At 43.8% G+C, this 24,870-nt stretch overlaps 1 protein-coding gene across 2 annotated transcripts in view; it reads right to left on the reverse strand.

Moving 5' to 3' along the window:
* The window catches only part of LOC124776851, a 230,150-nt gene that overhangs the window by 54,094 nt on the left and 151,186 nt on the right, over positions 1–24,870 (reverse strand). Inside the window, exon 1 of one of the 2 annotated variants that reach the window (XR_007015662.1) lies at positions 15,214–15,383. The exons of the other annotated variant lie outside the window; for it this stretch is intronic. The gene's annotated coding sequence lies outside the window, so the exon portion shown is untranslated. Of the gene's footprint in view, positions 1–15,213; positions 15,384–24,870 lie in introns of those variants that run through there. 2 annotated transcript variants of the gene reach the window in all.

Genomic DNA, 24,870 nt, shown 5'->3' on the forward strand with positions numbered 1-24,870 from the left:
GGGGACGGGACGTGGACGGAAAAGGTCAAACACGTTAGAGACGCACAGTGTTGATTTTATTGTTAACTGCTGTTTCCACAGTTTAGTTAGTATGGGCACTGGAGACGTCGGCGAGATACCGTACAGCGCCAGATTTGCAAATGGTGGCAAAAACTGGAACTACTTTTTTCCGGATGTAAATCGATTCCACATTAACGCATTAGCATATCTACCACGTTAATTACAGCCGGTACTCGACCTTCGTGAACAGATGCACTTTAATTATAACAATGTGGTATCTAATTAGGCACGGACCGTCTCTGCTTCGTATCAGTCTCTTTTTTTCATATGACTTACTACGCACTACGAAAACTGAGGTTTGAGAAGGTATGCGAGCGGCGGCAGTACAATGAAAGAAAGAAAACTCTGACAGACAACTATGGATCGTATCGACTACATCACATAGTTTTGGCCGTCCGGGATTAGCCGAGCGATCTAAGGCGCTGCAGTCATGGACAGTGCGGCTGGTCCCGGCGGAGGTTCGAGTCCTCCCTCGAGCATGGGTGTGTGTGTTAGTCCTTAGGATAATTTAGGTTAAGTAGTGTGTAAGCTTAGGGACTGATGACCTTAGCAGGTAAGTCTCATAAAATTTCCCGAACATTTGAACATCACATAGTTTTCCTGTAAGAAGACAACAGAATGAATCAGACAAAAGAGAGACAGGGCAGTGTGAAGCATAAGGCGTATGAAAAAAGAATAATAATTTCATTACTCACAGACTTATAATTTTAATTTTCAAAGTCTCAAGTTTATGCTACAGTACCTGAGGCAGCGCACGTTCTTTATTTAGGAAAATCTCAGTTCGAAAAACTACAACGTCTTTGTGGTTGGTACTTACTGTATGGTCCACGACCCAAATATTAGGGGCTAGTGTTTAACGTTTGCGTCGGCCGCGGTGGTCTCGCGGTTCTAGGCGCTCAGTCCGGAACCGCGCGACTGCTACGGTCGCAGGTTCGAATCCTGCCTCGGGCATGGATGTGTGTGGTGTCCTTAGGTTGGTTAGGTTTAATTAGTTCTAAGTTCTAGGGGACTGATGGCCATAGATGTTAAGTCCCATAGTGCTCAGAGCCGTTTGAACCATTTTTTTTAACGTTTGCAACGTTACCTTCTAATTGTAGTATAGAACATAGACCCTCTCTTGGTCTTCTTCGTCTCTTTTTCTTCCGGGGTTCCAGTCGCTTGCAATACTCAGGATTCGCGTCCGGCCATCCTGATTTAGGATTTCCGTGATTTCCCTAAATCGCTTCAGGCAAATGCCGGGATGGTTCCTTAGAAAGGGCACGGCCGACTTCCTACCCCGTCCTTCCCTAATCCGACGAGACCGATGACCTCGCTTTCTGGTCTCCTCCCCCAAACAACTCAACCCAATACTCAGGATTGCGATACACGGTAACTACTAAACGTCATCACGTAAAAGAATCTGCACTAACCACACTTCAGTTTCTCTCTTTTGGCCTTCACGTTTCTTTCCTCACTGCAAAACAAGCAGCAAAAACTCGTATGTGTTGATGTATTTCTAATAAAGTCTTTCTCTCAAACTTTCTACTATTCTTGAAGTTATGATTCTATGATGACGCCTGTTTTTTGGGGGGAGAAAGGGGCGGAGTCAGTCTCCTGACTGGTTTGATGCCACCCGCCACGACTTCCTCTCCCGTGCTAACCACTAAATCTCAGAGTAACTCTTCAACGTCCTCAATTCTTTGTTGGATACACTCCAATCTTTGTCTTCCCCAATAGTTTTCTCCTTCTACGACTCTCTTTAGTACCACCGACGTTATTCCCCAATGTCTTAAAATACGTCTATCATCCTGTCTCTTCTTCTTGTCAGTTTTCTGAATATGTTTTTGCCGGCCGGGTTGGCCGTGCGGTTCAAGGCGCTACGGTCTGGAACCGCGTGACCGCTACGGTCGCAGGTTCGAATCCTGCCTCGGGCATGGATGTGTGCGATGTCCTTAGGTTAGTTAGGTTTAAGTAGTTCTAAGTTGTAGGGGATTGATGACCTTAGCAGTTAAGTTCCATAGTGCTCAGAGCCATTTGAACCATTTTTGTATACGTTTTTGCCCTCGCCGATTCTGCACAGAACTTGCTCATTTCTCAAAAAAATGGTTCAAATGGCTCTGAGCACTATGGAACTTAACATCTGAGGTCATCAGTCCCCTAGAACTTAGAACTACTTAAACCTAACTAACCTAAGGACATCACACGCATCCATGCCCGAGGCAGGATTCGAACCTGCGACCGTAGCAGCAGCGCGGTTCCGGACTCAGGCGCCTAGAACCGCTCGGCAACCGCGGCCTGCCCGCTCATTTCTCATCACGTCACATAATTTTCTATGCTTCGGTCGTCTTCTCCTCCACTTTTTCCACAGACCATGATTCTCTTCCATACAATGGTGTGCTCCAAATGTACACTCAGAAATTTCTTCCTCAAATCGAGGTTGATGATTAGTATGAGCCTCGCATATTCCATAAATATAAACGAAATCGACGATGGCCAGTGGTTGCTATCCCCTTGTAAATACAGATAACATCATGGAGAACATACTTGAATACTGATTGTATGTGACATGGAAACTGTGCCATATCTTAAAACGACACAGAAAGAAAAACACGGATTAATGATTGTCGCAGTGTCGTGACAGAAATTTAACAGTGTAGCACAGAAAGGAGCTGACAGCGCAGTGTTGGAGTAGTAGCCGCGACAGATTCTGCCAGTTGTCACCATCCACTATTGCTAGGGACCAGAAAAATTCGTTTAAACGATAACGCGACGAGTAACGCGATTTTGGTGGGTTTTAAGGAAATATCGCGCATTCAGCAGTTTTTAAGGAAGTAACGAGAAATTCGGCGGTTTTTAAGGAGGTAACGCAAAATGATCGTTTTTCAACAAAATTTCTCGTGTCTTCGTAGGAACTGACGTAAAGCTAATGATCTCAGTGACATATTTAATGTTGAAATGTTCCATGTTCAACTGTCGCAGTACTTTTAGCAGTCGTGACGTCACTAGTGGCCTTTCAACTATCGACTTTCGCGAGCGCGTACGAACGACCACTGGGTGATTTTCGAGTATTTATTTCTTTTGCAGTGTATGTGTCGCTGTATGCCGTTTCAAAGCAATGGCGGCATGAAAAATTCTACTATCTAACATAAATATTTAAGTCGGTGAGAAAAATTGTCTACCGTTATTTTCATTTTTACCTTTGGTATTTGTTTTTAAATAATTAGTTGTGTCAAAATTTTTTTGGTAAAATAATTTTTCTCTACACTTGTCTCATGTTTGGCCCACCCTATCTTAGGAATAGTTCCATTTTCAACATACCATTTAAAAATTGTTAAATATGACAAAAATAGATAATTGATAATAGAAAAAGCTTGCCAGAAAATATCACCGATAAATAACACCGAAACGTGCAAAAAATAACACCGATTTTGGCCATTAAAATAACACCGATTTTTTCATGCCCCTAGCTACTGCATGCGTGCTGCTCCTGTCCAGCTTTCACCCAGCAAGTACCGAAGCGCTGGGAATACCTTGCAGGTGAAAGCGCACACCGCGTGCCGAACCGATGAGGAAGAGAACGGTGCGTGCGAGGCAGAAGAGCGACGACAGACTGATGTCGACGTCACGGCCTGGAGGTGCTAGCTCTGCAAGCTGTTCCGCTGAATAGCTGGCCGCAGTTTCTCCGAGAACGCCCTTCGTGCTTACTGCAGCGCGAAAAACACTAGGGCTTTTTACTTTTCCTTGCCTCGCCTGCTTTGCAGCATGAATGGATTCCCTGACGTGGAATCAACTGCGTCCGCATTTCGCCAGCATCGCAAACTTCGTCGAACCTTTATGTACAGGCCAGTTGTAATTAACCTTTCGCTGCGCAAAACATTTTATCGTGTGAGTACCAGTTTTATACGAACGATGTTCAGTCTGTGCGTTGCAGGATTTGCGTTGTTAGTAGGTCAGTGTCATGACTTGCAGTTAGGCGACGTGTAGTTGAAAGACAAGCTTCAGCGTGCATTATACAGGGTGTTTCAAAAATGACCGGTATATTTGAAACGGCAATAAAAACTAAACGAGCAGCGATAGAAATACACCGTTTGTTGCAATATGCTTGGGACAACAGTACATTTTCAGGCAGACAAACTTTCGAAATTACAGTAGTTACAATTTTCAACAACAGATGGCGCTGCGGTCTGGGAAACTCCATAGTACGATATTTTCCACATATCCACCATGCGTAGCAATAATATGGCGTAGTCTCTGAATGAAATCACCCGAAACCTTTGACAACGTGTCTGGCGGAATGGCTTCACATGCAGATGAGATGTACTGCTTCAGCTGTTCAATTGTTTCTGGATTCTGGCGGTACACCTGGTCTTTCAAGTGTCCCCACAGAAAGAAGTCACAGGGGTTCATGTCTGGCGAATAGGGAGGCCAATCCACGCCGCCTCCAGTATGTTTCGGATAGCCCAAAGCAATCACACGATCATCGAAATATTCATTCAGGAAATTAAAGACGTCGGCCGTGCGATGTGGCCGGGCACCATCTTGCATAAACAACGAGGTGTTCGCAGTGTCGTCTAAGACAGTTTGTACCGCCACAAATTCACGAAGAATGTCCAGATGGCGTGATGCAGTAATCGTTTCGGATCTGAAAAATGGGCCAATGATTCCTTTGGAAGAAATGGCGGCCCAGACCAGTACTTTTTGAGGATGCAGGGACGATGGGACTGCAACATGAGGCTTTTCGGTTCCCCATATGCGCCAGTTCTGTTTATTGACGAAGCCGTCCAGGTAAAAATAAGTTTCGTCAGTAAACCAAATGCTGCCCACATGCATATCGCCGTCATCAATGCTGTGCACTGTATCATTAGCGAATGTCTCTCGTGCAGCAATGGTAGCGGCGCTGAGGGGTTGCCGCATTTGAATTTTGTATGGATAGAGGTGTAAACTCTGGCGCATGAGACGATACGTGGACATTGGCGTCATTTGGACCGCAGCTGCAACATGGCGAACGGAAACCCGAGGCCGCTGTTGGATCACCTGCTGCACTAGCTGCGCGTTGCTCTCTGTGGTTGCTGTACGCGGTCGCCCTACCTTTCCAGCACGTTCATCCGTCACGTTCCCAGTCCGTTGAAATTTTTCAAACAGATCCTTTATTGTATCGCTTTTCGGTCCTTTGGTTACATTAAACCTCCGTTGAAAACTTCGTCTTGTTGCAACAACACTGTGTTCTAGGCGGTGGAATTCCAACACCAGAAAAATCCTCTGTTCTAAGGAATAAACCATGTTGTCTACAGCACACTTGCACGTTGTGAACAGCACACGCTTACAGGAGAAAGACGACGTACAGAATGGAGCACCCACAGACTGCGTTGTCTTCTATATCTTTCACATCACTTGCAGCGCCATCTGTTGTTGAAAATTGTAACTACTGTAATTTCTAAAGTTTGTCCGCCTGAAAATGTACTGTTGTCCCAAGCATATTGCAACAAACGGTGTATTTCTATCGCTGCTCGTTTAGTTTTTATTGCCGTTTCAAATATACCGGTCATTTTTTAAACACCCTGTAGTTGCAGGTAGTCAACATGGGTCAGGGCAAGGTGAGCAGGTCCTTACGCGTAAAGCTATTTTAGCAAAACAACAGCAACAGCGCTGAGGCTCTCCGCGAGTATCGACGCATTAAAGGAATACACAGACATCCTCTTTCCGCACTGGGGTTGAAGAACATGATTCCGACGTTCGAATTAACTGGCGATTTTCGAACTGCTCCCGAGAGAGGGCAACGACCAATCGCGCAACGAATTGCTGAAGAGTTGCTGTTGCTATGGCTGTGAATGCTAGATGCAACGTGCGATCTTCAAGCAGTGCACGATTTCACACAGCTGAACATTCCACTGTTCTAAAGTGCTGCGAACAATTGTCCTGCAGTCTCTAGTGCGGTTCAAGGTTGTCGTGGATGCAGACGGTCGCCATACTGAGCAACATTTGTAACCTGGAACGTAAACACGGTGAGCAAGTGACGAATGATACCCCCTCATGTGGAAATTAATATGCGTTTCTTTCGGTAGTTTATTCGTTATTTCTCTTCCGCATGTCCTTACAGATGTTTCGACCAAATTTCATTATTCTACGATCAGTCGTTTTACATAGAGGTCCTCTCAAGTAGCGTAAATTTATTTACAACCACCATATGCTACACTGAAGCCACGTTCCTCCGTGTGGTGCAACTTCAATATACTGCCGCCATTTTGTGTAGATACGACACCTGCTGATTGCAACAAATAATGACTCTACGGAGCATCGGCGTCCGCAGAAAAAAATGGCTCTGAGTACTATGGGACTTAACAGCTCAGGTCATCAGTCCCCTAGAACTTAGAACTACTTAAACCTAACTAACCTAAGGACATCACACACAGCCATGCCAGAAGCAGGATTCGAACCTGCGACCGTGGCGGTCGCGCGGTTCCAGACTGAAGCGCCTAGAACCGCTCGGCCACACCGGCCGCCGGCGTCCGCAGAAATTTATACAAGGGAGAAAAGACTGTGATATTGCCGTTTCCGATATCAGAAACCTTGGTCAATTCCTGCTGATTTTGAACAAAAATTCCACAGATTACAAATATGACAGCATGTTATTCTGTGTTTCAAAATGGTTCAGATGGCTCTAAGCACTATGGGACTTAACATCTGAGGTCATCAGTCCCCTACACTTAGAACTACTTAAACGTAACCAACCTAAGGACATCTCACACATCCATGCCCGAGGCAGGATTCGAACCCGCGACCGTAGCAGCAGCGCGGTTCCGGACTCAAGCGCCTAGAACCACCCGGCCTCAGCGGCCGGCTTCTGTGTTTCACCCCACAGAGTTTGACAAGATCAACTTCCTCGAAGTGGAGACCTTCTCCACACATTGAGTTTTCAAAGAAGTTTTCCTCTGTTCTGACGCAAGAAACGATATATTCTCTTTTCGACTGATGCATTTCTGTTCGTAAATGAAGTACAGATGAACACTCCTACGGTGTAGCAAGACTAAGTCCATGGTTATATAACGCGTAAAGGAATTAAAAAGTATAGACGTCCTATTAAAATTGCTTTTAAAGTTTTTTGTTCCTGTTTTGTTGATTTTAAACTATTTATTGAAGAAACACCAACCGGAAAATATTTGTATGACGTATAACAGTGATCAGACAGAAAAAGGAGCAGTAACAACAGTTACCGTAGCTCGGGACCTTATTCAAAGGCGCTCGTACACTACGGTTTTGGTCACTCAAGTGCGTGTCGAATGTTTCTTGTCAGTACGTATATTTGTATGAATACACTAGAACATAACCCCACCCGCTTCGTTGAAAAGTAGCTGGAACACAGAAAATAGTACCACTGAGTGAACTTGAGATTAAGTACTTGTAATCTTATAAAGTTAGGCTAGTATCAAATATATTGATAATTAAGTGTACTAATAATTTAAGGAGTAGTCTAATTAAATAGTATATGAAACAGGATCCACACAGAAAGGGCACGGGACACGATTTTCCGGCTGACTCTCTATCAATTACAGTTAAAAATACGTAGTACGGACAGAATAGTCCCAGTGAATAACAGTTGTGCGGTTTCATATATCGATCCGCCGGTAGCTGTATCAAAGTATCATCGAAGTGAAGAATATGGCCCATGTCTTAAACTGCTGTCGTTTTTCCGAAACAGTGTGCAGATGACAGAGTTAACTCTGTTGACTGCATAGTTCGTTGGCCAGGGACGAACCGAGCAGACTTTTGATTGGGCTGTGCGTACACACCGATTTGGCTACCTGTAGTTCATGTCTGACTAATTTCGAACGGTTGGAAACACAGTATGAAAAAGGCGGTGAGTGACTGATGTGATGTGGGAACGGCAGTCCACAGCTTGCGCTGCTAATCGACTCTCGCACGCAATAATCGACCTTGCAGTTCGTTTCCCTCGCTTTCTGTCGAGTCGCGGCGCGGTCGTCGACACCGAATGGGGATTGCAGCGTCGTGTTCCACTTCCCGCTAACTGCGGGCAGAGCGATTGTGGCGAAGAGGAAATTGCTGACCTTTTATACAAATTCGCTGATGCGTTCAGTGTTCCGCATTGTGTTGGACAGAGGCGCGACACAGCATTGTTAATGTGAATGGCACCTACCTTTTATTATGCTGCCTAAATTTCTGGCAAATCATTCACTGTGGCGACGTTTCCTGATGGGAGATAGTTTATCCGTAATGCTCTCTGTGGTAAATGGATGTGGTAACACGTGCAAAAAGGAGTCGCGAATAAAGGACAAGCTCTTATACATTCTACAAGTAACTTAATAGTCGAATAATAATAATAATATAAAACCTAACGACTCAACCCAAAAATTGATGTGAATTTTATACATACGCTCGAAACGTTTTCATTTAATACTCCCCCAATCAAGTAAAAAATACAGTATTTCACATGGTTCACGAGATTATTTTGATGTGCAGGATGGAGAAAAGTAAATCTCGGTCTTTCAAGGAAACAACACCACTGTGCTAATACTACTGCCATTTATGAGCAGTGCGCCTAATTGTGGAACAGTGCCAAAAAATTTGCTATTCCTTCAATAGTACTAGAGGGAGCTGGAGCGGGTAAAAACCGTAGAGGAAAACAAAGATTGAAATAGATACAGCAAATAATTGAGGACGTAGGTTGCAAGTGCTGCTCTGAGATGAAGATGTCGGCACGAGAGAGGAACTCGTGGCCGGCCGCATCAAACCAGTGCAGTGTATATGCAGGCTAGATTCAGAAAAAAAACTAGATGATCAGTCTTAGCTGTCTTACTAAACTCTGATTCGTTAGTATAGGTAAGTCTGGTATACTTTTTAGTTTCATGCTGCATTCAATGGACCCCTTCGTAAGGTATTCCTTTACCGTTGGTGTGGCTATGAACCGAACTTTTAACAGTTATCGTTCTGACAAGTGTATTTCTGGAAAGGAATCCTCTGCTGTACCGCTAAGGACTGACATTATCCCAACTGTAACTATATTTGAAACCCAAGAGAAAGTGACCGAATTGGGAAAACAGTACTTAGCCGTAAACTCTTCAGGAACTCAAAGAAATCTTAGAGCAGTGTCCAACATGTTACTCTTTTCGCGGCTGCAAAGAACTCACATATAAGATATCATATTGTAATTAATGTAATCAGGCGTTCAATATCCCTAAATGGTAACATATCGCGGATTGCGGTGTACTTCTAGGTGCCCCAGGAGAAACGGGGTTCTTGAATTCTCGAATTTGCGAGATACGCTTCTTTTCTCAAGAAGCTCATGGGTTGTCTCTAGTTGGTAAAGTGGTACAGATTTTAAAAAAATCTGATCGATGCAACGTTCTGCATAGATGACAGTAGCTGAAATAAAAGTATACACTCTTCGTCTTGGAGAAGTACTGTTGCACCGCAAAAAACCTCAAAATAAACCAAAGTTAGTCACTTACTTTCTCCACAGTGAATTAACCTGATCAAAATATGAGTGTAAATCTATCGTGTTTTTAATGATAGTGAGTACCTTGTTCCAGTATAGCGTGCTGCTTTCCCCCCTCTATTCGAGAACGATTCTACAAATGCTGGAATCGTAGGCGTACTCAGCAGGGAGGAGGACATATCTCTCTCCACCCCCCCCCCCACCCACACAGCCACACACACGCAGGATAAAAATGAATTTTACGAATACGAACCGACGCGCAATCTGCGTCACCTCACAGACGTAACAGTTTGCTGGAGCAGGTAATGGATGCTGACTGGTTACAAGTGCACCCACAACCATTTTTTTGTTAAACCTCAGAGTTATTTCGTCATTTGCCGCGAAAATAAATATGAATAAAGCCTCCCTCCCAACTCAGTTACTGGCTACACTCGTGGCCCTAAGGTCGCATACTTTAGCAGTATCTGTGCGATTCGTATATCCGTTTGGAGGAGAAGTACATAGAATATTCCTTGAATACTTCTGGAAAGTTTAACAGCAGGCCTTCACGAATCTCTCTACAAGTTTACGCCACTTCGCTTTATTGTGCATCTGTGTAACGCTGTTATACAGATCGATACAGTTGTAAAAAATCTAGCACATGTTCATTCAACTTCTTCGGTTTCTTCAGTCAGTTCGACTTGATACAAGAGGAAAACTAGCAAGGAATTAATAAAAAAAAAGACGCTTTTTGTTGGTGATTTTTATTCCTTTGCCTTTGCTTGAGTTTAAAAATAGCTGTAAACACCCCTGAACATCAACGTTTCTCATGTCGGATGGTTTTAAAAATGTGACAGAATCTTTCGCAGACACTCTCCTGGTATTGTGGACTAAATCCCGTACATCGTCAATTACAGCAGCGCTGTTAAGAGTCCCTGCGGAATGCTACCGGTTTGTTTTATTTCTGTCGATGAGTCTTCCTTGACGGCCACCGACTGCGTTCTACAGTAAAGGAAGTTCTCGATCCAATTACGAGTGTGATTACAGGAATGAAACAGCAGCTCCATTTCCACGAAGCTTTATTGGCAAGACTGGTTGCGAATAGTGAATAATTATCGACCTCTGTCCCGCAAAGTATTCTACCTACGTACACAGCTAGCATATAAGAACGCAAATTACAGCTAAGTAAGTGCAAATAAGAGCTGGATGTTCATTTTGCACGTACATAGAACATGTCGTGGAAACCACGAACGTAAACATTAATCGAAAGCGATAGTGGCAAGAACTCTGTCTTACAACTGGAACTGTTGTTTTATTTTTATTAAGTATTACAAGGCAGAATAGGCCTGCCTAGGTGGTCGTTATGGACAAAAAGTACAAGTGGCTATTTGTATTACATACTTCCTTGTATGATCCGACTGGCTGTAATTGTCATTCCCTGAAGGTCTACTACAACTTTACATTTCATGAAGTAACATATCCTATATTTAGAACAAGTTTCGCAACCTTACTCCATTGTCAGAGCATATTTTCGAGAATTTTTCATAATTCACCGGCGTCTGAGTATAGCGATTTATTGTCCACTTTCCTAAAAATTACTTCAGTAGTAAGGGGGGCTTGAACATGGAACAATCGGACACTAAGGATCAATAAAAAATGCGTAATTCGAACATTAGAAAAAAAGTTCAGATATTGTTTTACAATACAGTCGACGATCTGACAGTGTAACCAGTCATAAGCGTCAAATATTTATGTATCAGTTCGGTGCGATATCTAGTTTTGGGGAAGATAGATACAAGATCGATATTAATAGGAAGAATCCGCAGAGGTAGTTTAGAAAACTTTTATCCGACTATTTACTGGTTTGAGATTTGTAACAAATTCGTTGTAACTAGATTTCTATTTGGGAACCCTAGCTTTCCGGATTAAAGCAAGACCTGGAGGCGCTTCAAAAAAGATGCATGGGATTCATCAACAGTTTTCAGAGTGGAATCTACGAATGTCCTTTACCAGCGGAAATATGTTTATCGCAATGGAGAGTGCGCGTGGACTAATAACGGGTTTCACAGAAGTATGTAATCACTCATTCTTTCCTCGTTCCTTTCGTGAAAGAGCTTCCTTCCGGCGCGTTCATAATTACTCCTATAACACCTTGTGCCTTGAAGTGAAAGGTACACTCTACCGAGCACTTTACAAAAAGTCCAATAATGTAGATATCGATATATGAAGAAGCTCATCCGTCAGTCACAGGACAGCAGGCCTTGAATTCATCGCGGGTTCCAAACTGCGGCGGCAACTGGGATTGAGTATTGCCCGCAGATCATCCTCGAAGCAAGAGTAATAAAAATCTTACCAAGCGATAGGGAGTTGCAGGGGTTATTAGGGAGAAACACAGCACCAGTACCCCATGAGATCTTGGTTACATTTCGAAGTATGGCAGAAAACGACGACTTACTTTAAAGTTCGAAACGTAAAATTGTGCACTTTGAGAAAAGGCCAAAACGTCGTATCCTATGACTGCAATATTAATGATTCACCACGGAAGCCACTTAACTTATACAAATACCTGGATGTAACAATTTGTGAGCCTATGAAATGGGATGATCACATCGGCCCAACCGTCATGTTATCTTGGTTAGAGAGTCAACAACAGATGTAGGAATGAGTTAAGATTAGCCCCAGGAAAATGTGTCCGCACCCTCGCTGTTCATGTGAATTAATGACCTAACAGACAATGTTAATAACCTCAAAGCCGGCCAGAGTGGGCGAGCCGTTCTAGGCGCTACAGTCTGGAACCGCGCGACCGCGTTGGTCGCAGGTTCGAATCCTGCCTCGGGCATGGATGTGTGTGATGTCCTTAGGTTAGGTAGGTTTAATTAGTTCTAAGTTCTAGGGGACTGATGACCTGAGAAGTTAAGTCCCATAGTGCTCAGAGCCATTTGAACCAATAACCTCAAACTTCTCACGCATCATTCACCTGTCTGTAATGAAATACTATCTGAAAAAAATTTGCAAATATCCACAATGTGATAAGATTTGAAAAATGCAAAGATTGGTAAGTTGTTTTAAATTTAATGAAATGTAAAATTACATACTCCACAAAACGAAAAACTCTAGTATTCTGTTAATACAATACTAATGAATCACAACAGGAATCAACTTATGCAACTATCTGGATTAACAATTTGTAGAGATTTGAAATGGAATGATCACATAGGCTCAGTCAAGCACGTGCCGCCCTTTGGCTCTCTGGTTGAGTGCAGCGAAAATACGGTCTACATAGGAGATAGGTTGCAAAACGCTTGTACGAACTAGCCTGAAATAACGTTCAAGTGTGTGGCGTACCTACGAAGTATCGCCTCAGTTGTGCGATTTAATTCGTGATTTCCTGACAGAAAGACCACATTTCGTAGTAACTGACGGAAGGTTATCGAGTAAAACGGAGGTAATATCTAGCGTTCAGCAATAAAGTGTTACAGGCTCTCTCCTGGTCCTGGTCTACATAAACTATTTAGGAGACAATCTGCGCAGCCCTCTTAGATTGTTTGCAGATGACACTGTGATTTACCGCCTTATAAAGTCATCAGATGATCGAAACCAATTGCAAAATCGTTTAGACAAGGTGCCTGTATGGTGCGAACAGCGCAAACTGATTCTAAATATTTAAAAGTACGGAGTCATCCACAGAAGTACTAAAAGAAATTCCCCAGATTTCGATTACACGATAAATCACACAAATCCAAAGGCCGTGAATTCAACAAAATATTTAGGGATTACAATTACGAATAATTTAACTTGGAACGATGGCATAGATAACGCTGTGGGAAAATCGAACAAAGTCTGCGATTTATTGGCAGAACAGTTAGAAAATACCACTGTGCTTTTCCGTTCTCTTCTGGAGTATTGCTGCTTTGTTTGCGATCCGCATCAGATAGGACTGACGGAGGACATCGAAAAAATTAAAAAAAGGGCAGCTCTTATTATATCATCGCGAAATATGGGAGAGACTACCACGGATATGATAAGTTAACTGGCGAGAGTCACTACAACAAAGGCGTTTTTTGCTACGGCGGGAGTTTCTCGTGAAATTTCAATCACCAACTTTGTCCTCAGAGTGTGAAAATATTTTATTGGCGCCCACCAACATAGAAAATGCTTCAGATGGCTCTAAGTTCTATGGGACTTAACATCTGAGGTCATCAGTCCCCTAGAGTTAGAACTATTTAAACCTGACTAACCTAAAGACATCACACACATCCATGCCCGAGGCAGGATTCGAACCTGCGACCGTAGTAGCAGCGCGGTTCCGGACTGAAGCGCCGAGAACCGCTCTGCAACAGCGGCCGGCACCACAATATACAAAATAAATCAGAGCTCACATGAAAATATTTAAGTGTTCGTTTTTCCCGCGCTTTGTTTGAAAGTGAAACGGTAGAGTAATAGTCTGAAGGTAGTTCGATGAACCCTCTGTGAGGCACTTAATTGTGAACTGCAGAGTAATCATGCAGATGTAAATATAGACAGAGATTTGTCTGACTGAGGAGTGCCCCTCAGGAAAATGTATGAGCTGAAACGGCAGACAAAGGCTGTCTGCAATGTTCAGCCGCCTGCCTATTACCCTTGCAGGGACCGCGAAGATTAATTACATAGCTAGGGTCGCCATCCGCCCCGATACATCGGGACCGTCACTATTATGGACTTTCTAGTCCCGACACCCCGAAAAGACCCAGTTTTGTCCCGATTTCCAACTGCTAAAATTATGCGAGTATTTTCTATTCCCGCATACAGTGCCACTGTGGAAAGAATATTTTCGCTGATGTCGGCCCAGTGGTCTGAAGAAAGAAATCGACTGCTGTCAGGAACTGTGGAATCACTCTTACAGTGCCCGTTTAACTACAATCTGAATTACATAGTTTCACAAATACGTAAATGGGGAAAAAGAGACTTGAAACTTCCTGGTACATTAAAACTGTGTGCCAGACCGAGACTCGAACTCGGGACCTTTGCCTTTCGCGGGCAAGTGCTCTACCAGGAGTGCTAGTTCTGCAAGGTTCGTAGGAAAGCTTCTGCGAAGTTTTGTAGGTAGGAGACGAGGTACTGGCGGAATTAAAGCTGTGAGGACGGGGCGTGAGTCGTGCTTGGGTAGCTCAGTTGGTAGATTACTTGCCCGAGAAAGGCAAAGGTCCCGACTTCGAGTCTCGGTCCGGCACACAGTTTTAATCTGCCATGAAGTTTCATATCAGCGCACACTCCGCTGTAGAGTGAAAATTTCACTCTAAAAAAGACTTGCTAAGAAAGATGAAATGTTCCGAAAAATTTAGTGTACCAACTTCCTCTGCCGCAACAAGTTCCGTGAAACAGTGCTATAAATAAAAAGGAATTATATTAAGTATTCTTTTACTTTATTTCTATAACCCCTTCTCAGAGCGTCCCGACGAGGTCCAGGTTAGAAGTGGTAACCCCAGAGAGAGCGCAACCTGACATTCAAGCATTTTTCCCGCGAATGTACCATGGTGACGCACTAATACGAAGGAGTTCTGCAAAGTTCCCTCTGCCATGCACTTTACAATGTTTGGAAGAGGACGGCTGTACAGGTGAACCGGCAAGCAACACGCAGCTACCGCTAGAAAAAGAAGTTGACTCGCCGCGGGACAAAGAAAGCCAGCAGACGCGCGCTCTGTCACGGAGCCCGCACCTGAATGGTGGAGCGGCGCTCTGCAGGGAGAGCCGGTCTGGTAATTTACCTGCGCATGGTTGCCCGCGCCACGATGTTAGCAGGTGTGCCGGTCCTCACGCCGCCGCCGCCGCCACCGCCGCCGCCGCTGCCGCTGCCTCGCGAGCCGGCAAGGTAACAACTAACTAACCAGGCAACCAGGCACCGCCTCGGCCAGCCGGCCTTCCACAGAGCGCGCCACCGGCGGGGCGGCAGCCGTGAGTCGAGGCCAGCCGCAGGTATAACGGCCGGCGCCGCCACCGAAGCACACCTGACGCGCCCGCGCGGGTAGGCGGGAAACTCACCACCTCTGTATCCAAAGCGCCCCTTCTCCGTGCAGGTCCATTCATACGGGACATAGTCAACGTCACAATAGTCACATCCCGGGACGCCACGCACTTTCCCCTGTGCTGAGGGCACGAATCATCGTGCTGGAGTCTTACTATACTTTGCATGTGACAACGGCCTCATCGACCAAACGCTTCTCTAAGAGCCTCTTCCATTTCTTTCTGTCGAGTGCACTATTTATCCATTTGAAATTGATATACATCCTCCTGTTGTACCTGGGAAGAGGTACCATCAGCAAGTGGCGCGGCTAGGTCATCATCCAATTACGCGTATTATAATTACAAATGTATCATGACCAGTTTGGATTTCGTAGAAGCGTTGGAACATGCGAGGCAATATTGACCCAACGACTTACATTAGAAGAAAGATTAAGGAAAGGCAAACCTATGTTTTTAGCATTTGTGGACTTAGAGAAAACTTTTGACAATCTACATCTACTTTTTCTTAAAAGACATCATAGTCGCCGCTGACTGTTTAAAATATATATTGTTACTATCGCAACCCTCAGACTTCGAGAAGAATATAATAATTCCAATCCCAAAGAAAGCAGGTGTTGACAGATGTGAAAATTACTGAACTATCAGTTTAATAAGTCACAGCTGCAAAATACTAACGCCAATTCTTTATAGACGAATGGAAAAACTGGTAGAAGTTGACCTCGGGGAAGATCAGTTTGGATTCCGTAGAAATGTTTTAACACGTGAGGCAATACTGACCTTACGCCTTATCTTAGAAGAAAGATTAAGGAAAGGCAAACCTACATTTCTAGCATTTGTAGACTTAGAGAAAGCTTTAGACAATGTTGACTGGAATACTCTCTTTCAAATTCTAAAGGTGGCAGGGGTAAAATACAGGAAGCGAAAGGCTATTTACAATTTGTACAGAAACCAGATGGCAGTTGTAAGAGTCGAGGGGCATGAAAGGGAAGCAGTGGTTGGGAAGGGAGTGAGACAGGGTTGTTGCCTCTCCCCGATGTTATTCAATCTGTATATTGAGCAAGCAGTAAAGGAAACAAAAGAAAAATTCGGAGTAGGTATTAAAATCCATGGAGAAGAAATAAAAACTTTGAGGTTCGCCGATGACATTGTAATTCTGTCAGAGACAGCAAAGAACTTGGAAGAGCAGTTGAACGGAATGGACAGTGTCTTGAAAGGAGGATATAAGATGAACATCAACAAAAGCAAAACGAGGATCATGGAATGTAGTCGAATTAAGTCGGGTGATGCTGAGGGAGTTAGATTAGGAAATGAGACGCTTAAAGTAGTAAATGAGTTAAGCTATTTGGGGAGCAAAATAAGTGATGATGGAGAGACACATTATGTGTCTTTAATGCAGTAGTTTCCATTGCTTGGACATCTTCTTGCCGTTGATCAACGTTGATTCTTTTGCCTTTTAGGGGTAGTTTCCCGTCCCAAGGGGAAGTTCGTGCCCTAAACCTCTGTCTATTTACCGCCCTCTATGGAAACACCATTGGCAGACTGAGGGTGAAATAATTATACCGGAAATCTTTGACCTCTATTGCTGATTATTTTCACTGAAGTTCTAACTAGTGGCGAGGTTCGAACCTTTGACCTAGAACGTTGTCATTATTAGCAAAAGACGCTGCGCTGGACAGTAGGACCCGACTTCTACTGCTGCAGTGTAATTCAACAAGTTACGAGTAATGAAAATTCTAGGTGTTTACAACCAAGTACGTATTTGTGCGTTACGTCTGATTTTGTCTGTTAAACCATGCCAGTACTTCAAGGGTCTTGTTAGAATCACTGTGGCCAGATATGTAACTGGGCTAACATATTCAATATTTATTTCATCAGCTCCTCATATTGCACTTACCCCAGTACATTGCGTCACAGATAAAGTACCTCTCATATCATCATAACTGAAACATAAGACCTGACTTGACAAGTACCGTAATTGTACTTATCCATAAAACAAAAACATTTTCAAACTCATTTCCCATTGTTACTGTCCGCCTGTGGAACAAGTTACCCAGCGCTCTAAGCATGCCGGTAGCTGAATACCCTGTAGCATTCAAAAAAGTTGAAGTATTATCTCTTGTTAACTTCAGAACTTGTCCTCTCATAAATTAACAAGTGTGTCCACTTCTCCCTGTCAAACAGTGAAATAAATGCTCGCTTCTTCTTCCAGGTATACTTCTTGTCTCAGTTTCTCCCTCTTTTCGTTTCCCAAAGAATGACGCCGTTCATTTTTTCTCCTCTCTTCATTAGTTTTGTTGTACGCCCCTGGTAGCTGAATGGTCTGCGTGACGGATTGTCAATCCTCTGGGCCCGGTTCGATTCCCGGCTGGGTCGGGGAATTTTCTCCGCCCAGGGACTGGGTGTTGTGTTGTTCTCATCATCATCCTATCGTCCTCATCGACTGCAGATCGCCGAAGTGACGTCAAATTGAATGACCGGCACCCGGCGAACGGTCTGCCCGTCGGGGGCCCTAGCCATACGAATAAATAAATTAGTTTTGTTCTACCAGCTTAGTCTCCTGAATCAATCTGCCTGCAATTTATCATTACTTTTCTGCTCCTCACAAATAAAGGTAAGCTGCATATTTTTACTTTTTGACTATTTTTCGACCGCGACTGTCTCAAGAATTACGTAAAGTTTTTTTTTTTTTTAATTACAAAATCAACGTAAATGGAGGCACCCCAGTGACCCACAACGAGACTGCCACGCCAGAAGAAAAAAGATGACCAGAGCAATTACGAAAAGACTATGTAACATCGGTATGGCCTCATTGTAACGCTGTTTTTGGAATGCCATTTAGCCTGAAGATGAGGTATTATCTCGAAACATGTGCTAAATAAATAAGTAATACAATAGTTGACAAAGTTTGTGACGTAGCGGTAACTTAAAAAAAACCTTTACGTATTTTTACTTCTTTTAATTTTCTCTCTGTCGTGACTGTTTCTCGTTTTTATATTCCATACTACGTTTAATACCTCGTATGAAACATGTGTCATAATTAACATAATGTAAAGTATGAAAAATGCCATATCAGGATAACGAAGTGGTGTTGTTACACACGCTTTTATTAACTGGCGCATAGTATGAGGGCTGTTCGGAAAGTAAGGTCCCATCGGTCGTGAAATGAAAACCACAGTGAAAATCAAAAAATTTTTGTTCGCAACAGTTAGTCACACTTTCCAGCTACCTCTCTAAATAGTCGTTGCTCCGACTCAGACACCTGTCGTGGCGTTCTACAAACTTTGCAGTACCCTCGTCACAGAAAGAAGCCGCCTGTGCTTCCCGCCAATTCTCTACGCTGGTCTGCCTTTCGTTGTTTGTGCCAAAATGTTGTCGTGGTAGCAAGCGGTTCATGTGAGCAGAGATGAACAACGGAGGGATCCAATTGAGGGCTGTATTGTGGGTGATCTAACACTTACCATCGAAACGCTGCAGGAGCGTCTTCATTGTCCCTCCAGAATGCGACTGAAAATTGTCTTGAAGAAAGAAACGCATGACACTTATGTTATGTGGGCTGCATAGCTTCGGGTGAAATCTCCCACCAGATCCATATACACTATTGGCCATTAAAATTGCTACACCACGAAGATGACGTGCTACAGACGCGAAATTTAACCGACAGGAAGAAGATGCTGTGATATGCAAATGATTAGCTTTTTAGAGCATTCACACAAGGTTGGCGCCGGTGGCGACACCTACAACGTGCTAACATGAGGAAAGGTTCCAACCGATTTCTCATACACAAACAGCAGTTGACCAGCGTTGCCTGGTGAAACGTTGTGATGCCTCGTGTAAGGAGAAGAAATGCGTATCATCACGTTTCTGATTCTGATAAAGGTCGGATTGTAGCCTATTGCGATTGCGGTTTACCGTATCGCGACATTGCTGCTCGCGTTGGTCGAATATGGAATCGGTGTGTTCAGGAGGGTAATACGGAACGCCGTGCTGGATCCCAACGGCCTCGTATCACTAGCAGTCGAGATGACAGGAATCTTATTCGGATGGCTGTAACGGATCGTGCAGCAACGTCTCGATCCCTGAGGCAACAAATGGGTACGTCTGCGAGACAACAACCATCTGCACGAACAGTTCGACGACGTTTGCAGCAGCATGGACTATCAGCTCAGAGACCATGGCTGCGGTTACCCTTGACGCCGCATCACAGACAGGAGCGCCTGCGATGGTGTACTCAACGACGAACCTGGGTGCACAAATGGCAAAACGTCATTTTTTCGGATGAATCCAGGTTCTGTTTACAGCATCATGATGGTCGCATCCGTGTTTGGGGACATCGCGGTGAACGCACTTTGGAAGCGTGTATTCGTCATCGCCATACTGGCGTATCACCCGGCGTGATGGTAAGGGGTGCAATTGGTTACACGTCTGGGTCACCTCTTGTTCGCATTGACGGCACTTTGAACAGTGGACGTTACATTTCAAATGTGTTACGACCCGTGGCTTTACCCTTCATTCGATCCCTGTGAAACCCTACATTTCAGCAGGATAATGCACGGCTGCATGTTGCAGGTGCTGTACGGGCCTTTCTGGATACAGAAAATGTTCGACTGCTGCCCTGGTCAGCACATTCTCTAGATCTGTCACAAATTGAAAACATCTGGTCAATGGTGGCCGAGCAACTGGCTCGTCACAATACGCCAGTGACTACTCTTGATTAACTGTGGTATCGTGTTGAAGCTGCATGGGAAGCTGTACCTGTACACGCCATCCAATCTCTGTTTGACTCAATGCCCACGCGTATCAAGGCCGTTATTATGGCCATAGGTGGTTGTTCTGGGTACTGATTTCTCAGGTTCTATGCACCCAAATTGCATGAGAATGTAATCACATGTCAGTTCTAGTATAATATATTTGTCCAATGAATACCCGTTTATCACCTGCATTTCTTCTTGATGTAGCAATTTTAATGGCCAGTAGTGTATGAATAATCGTTGAGCGGAGACACAGCCAAATGACATGCCATTACATTCATTTACCTCTCTCCGCCTGAACACGTTTCGTCGACTACATCACGCTGTGCTACACTGCTCGGCGTCTTAGTGTGCCTGTACCTGCGAAAAGCCGCATATCCCAGCAAGCGCCCAGGGCTCAATAGAAGTTTCACTCTGTAGAAATGTCACTCCGCAGAAGCGTTCTAATCCCTCTGGTGCCAGGGCTCGTTCTGGTAATTAAAGACAATTTCTTCCTCGTCCACGACCAAATTGCATTTTTATCTGAACAAATGAATCTATGTCCGAGGTTTATCCTGTAACTGACACTTTCTACAGAGGGGGGTCTGATGTTCAACTGATGTGTTAACTTCTGTGCAGTGGTAACCACCCCTTAGATAACATCCAACCAATTGGATCTGAAGTATAGCGGCAGGAATTTGTGACGAACATTCCTATAAACCCTACTCGATTCTGTCGATGGATAACACCTGTAAAGTGGGTGTGCCGGAGAAAACATTGTGGAACGGTGGAGGGATTCCTCCACGGACGCGGGTGACATCTACACCGTACGGTGCGTGGCGGAGGATATCCTGTACCACTACTATTCGTTTCCTTTCCTGTTTCACTCGCAAATGGAATAAGGGAAAAACGATTGTCTATATACCTCCGTATGAGCTCTAATTTATCGAATCTTATCTTCGTGGTCCTTACGGGCAATGTATGCTGGTGGCAGTAGAATCATTCGGCAGTCATCACCAAATTCCTCTTCTCCGCGTTTTCTCAACAATGTTTCTCGAAAAGAACGTCGACCTCCCTCCTATTTGAGTTCCCGAAGCATCTCCGTAACACTTTCGTGTTGTTCGAAATTATCGGTAACAAATCTAGCAGCCCGCATCTGAATTGGTTCGATGTGTTTCTTCAATCCGACCTGGTACGGATCCCAGACATTCGTGCAGTACTCAAGAATAGGTCGCAGCAGCGTCCTATATGTGTTCTCCTCTACAGGAGAGCCATTAATTTTTTTAAATTCTCCAAATAAACCGAAGTCTGTCACCCGCCTTCCCTACCACAGTTCTCACATGCTCCTTTCATTTCACATAGCTTTGCAAAGCTACGCCCATATATTTAAACGACTTGACTGTGTCATACAGGACACAAGTAATACTGTAACCGAACATTACAGGTTTGTTCTTCCTGCTCATGCGCATTAACTGACGTTTTTCCACATTCAGAGCTAGCTGCCATTCATCACACCAACTAGAAATTTTGTCTAAGTCGTCTTGTACCTTGCTACAGTTACTCAACGTCGACACCTTGCCGTACACCGCGGCATCATCAACAAACGACCGCACACTGCTGCCCACCCTGACCGCCAAATCATTTATGTATACAGAGAACAACAGAGGTCCTATCACACTTCCCTGTGGCACTCCTGACGATACCCTTGTCTCTGATGAACATTCGCCATCGAGGAAAACATACAGCGTTCTACTACTGAAACACGTATGTTCTGTAGCAGCGATGGCGAGGCATGACAGAATCTCTGACCAGAGAGTTATTTATCGTTGCTAGTCTGCGCTTGACCGCGCGAGAGGGCAGTTGCATGTAGGGAGTCAGTAGTAGCAGTTGCTAGTAGCACTCAGTCAGTGCTAGTTGCGCGCGAGAGACAGTCGGAGTTGTGTGTGAGGAGTCGGCGGGCGTCGACATGGGCCTCTGGTCAAGTTTCAGGTCGAGGTATATTTTTTTAAATAAGGTAATGAAGCAGCATTGCGCTCATCTGATAATGGTATGCATCTTAAGTGTAATTAATTTGTTCAAGAATCGCCCCAATAATAATTTTGTTTTCAAACCAAGCATTTTAACAAAACAAACATTTTATTGAAAGAAAGTTTCCCATGCATTTCCTTAAAGAAAAAATTTACTTAAGTTCAAAGAATTTTTGCGATGCATTTCCTTCAAGCTATGGCGAAAAATAAGAGCAGATGCAATTTTACTGAGGTAAGAACAGGGCCTAAGATCGACATTTCGGTCTATTTGCGTTTTTATTGTCACTGAGATTTCATTTTTATTGAATTGACTTTCATTTTTGTGGGGAGCTTACACATGGCTCAGATTGCTAGTTCTCACATTTATTGTCATTGACATACATTATTTGCTGGGAGGTTACACTAGGTTCTATTCTCGTTAACATTTAAGTATTGTCCTTTCAAATTCCTCTGGAGAGGTTACACTTAGCACGATTTTCATTGTCATTCAAATTTTTGTCCTTCAAAAAATTTTGTGGGGAGGTTACATTACTAAAGAAGTCCTCGAATCATTCACATATCTGTGAACTTATTTCTTATGCTCGTACCTTCGTTAAGCCTGCAATGGGGCACCCTGTCAGATGTTTTCCGGAAACCTAGAAGTATGAAATCTGAGTGTTGCCCTTCATCCATAGTCCGCAGTGTATCATGTGAGATGCTTTCTAAAACCAAGCTGATTCGTGGACGTAAGCTTCTCGGTCTCAAGAAAATTTATTATATTCGAACCGAGATTATGTTCAAGGATGCTGCAGCAAATCCAAGTTAGAGCTGTTGGTCTGAAATTTCGCGGGTCCGTTCTTTTGCCCTTCTTACTCGTATATACTGGAGTCACCTGAGTTTTTTTACGGTTTCTTGGGACTTTTTGCTGGGCGAGCGATTCACGATGAAAGCAAGCTAGGTAAGGGGCCGATGCCGTAGAGTCTCCTTGTACGAATTTGGATTCCATCCGGCCTGGTGATTTATTTGCTTTCAAATTTTTCAGTTGTTTCATTGCAGCGGACATGCTTATTTACTATGTCGACTGCATGGGGAGTGTGTTCCCAGTAGGAAACTCATGTTGAAGTGTGCACCTACGGGTTCGGAGACAGACAACTTCTCGAGAGCTACTCGGTGATATTGGCTCAGACACGAAAAGCGAAACAACGTTTCTCAGAATGGAGACCCGACAAACGAAAACAAGCTGCTACCAGAGAGCGGAGCAATACAGCACTCTGGGTTCCGCTACGGATCTCCACTGTGCAGTGGGGATTCCCGGAATGCCCAAAGCTTTGCTGCTGAAGAGACAAAGGCAGGGAGCAGGCGAGGGTAGTTTCACTCACGCTTGGAAAAGTGTAACGCTTTAGCAATATAGAAGGGCTTATTGGTGCTCTCATTGCGCGTATTGCAGTATTACCAGTCTTTCAGAATCACGTGTGAGCCCGTTGGTATGTTAACCGTGATTTAAGTTTGCTTTAAACTTTGCCATGGGTCCGAGTGCCCCTAGGTATGTTATTCGTGAGTAAAGTTTGCTTTAAACTTTGTCATGGTTCCGAGTGTTGTAAATATCTGGTTCTGTGGTTATTATTAAACAGAGTGTGCTTTCTTCTAAAAGATAAATTGAGAGACAGCGAGAAGAAATAAAAACTTTGAGGTTTGCCGATGACATTGCAATTCTATCAGGGACTGCAAAAGACTTGTAAAATCAGTTTAACGTCATGGATAGTGTCTTGAAAGGAGGATGTGAGATGAATATCATAAAAGTAAAAGAAAGATAGTGGAATGTAGTCGAATTAAAATGGACGATACTGAGGGAATTAGAGTAGCAAATGAGAAACTGAAAGTTGTAGATGCTTTTTTGTTATTTGTGCAGCAAAATAAGTGACGATGGCTGAAGTAGACAGAAAAATAAAATGCAGTTTGGCAATAGCGTGAGAAGCATTTCTGAAAAAGAGAAATTGGTGAACACAATTTTCATACTCATATTCGATCTTTAACTCTAATCTTCCTTCCTTACTTCCATACGTCTGCGTCTAGTGTTATGTAAACGCTTTATAAATGTGTATCAAAAATACATTATTAACTACCGTCTTTGTTGTGCTTGAGGCTTGAGCTACAGAGTTAATGTCTCGTATTTAATATTAAAATTGAACTGAAAACAGTCTTTACCGCAATGAAATATTTACTGGCAATGGTAACCGGTTTCGGTCAAAATGTGACCATCTACGGGTCATATTACACCATGGTAGCAGGCGATGGCGGTGAAGAAAGAGGTATCATGGATCAACGAACGTCATTTGCAATTACGATTGACAACAAATGTACTACTGCGGTCAAGACGGTTTTTAATTCTACGAGGGACTCTCAGTAAGTAATGCAACACGTTTTCCTCCCGGCCAACTTCCGCTGAAAAAGATCCGGGATTTGTTTGGGACATGGTTGAATATTCCCTATAGTTTTAGTAAGTTCCGATAGGCGGCGACGCTATATACAGCCTTCAACATGGCGTCTGTAACGGCGGACCGTTCCAAGCGAAGAGCTGTCATTGATTTTCTTTTGGCGAAAACCAGAACATCGGAGATATTCTAGGGGCGCTTGTAGAATGCCTACGGAGACTTGGCCATAAACAAAA

This window comes from Schistocerca piceifrons, chromosome 2 (assembly GCF_021461385.2).
Source record: "Schistocerca piceifrons isolate TAMUIC-IGC-003096 chromosome 2, iqSchPice1.1, whole genome shotgun sequence".
Lineage (NCBI taxonomy): Eukaryota > Metazoa > Arthropoda > Insecta > Orthoptera > Acrididae > Schistocerca > Schistocerca piceifrons.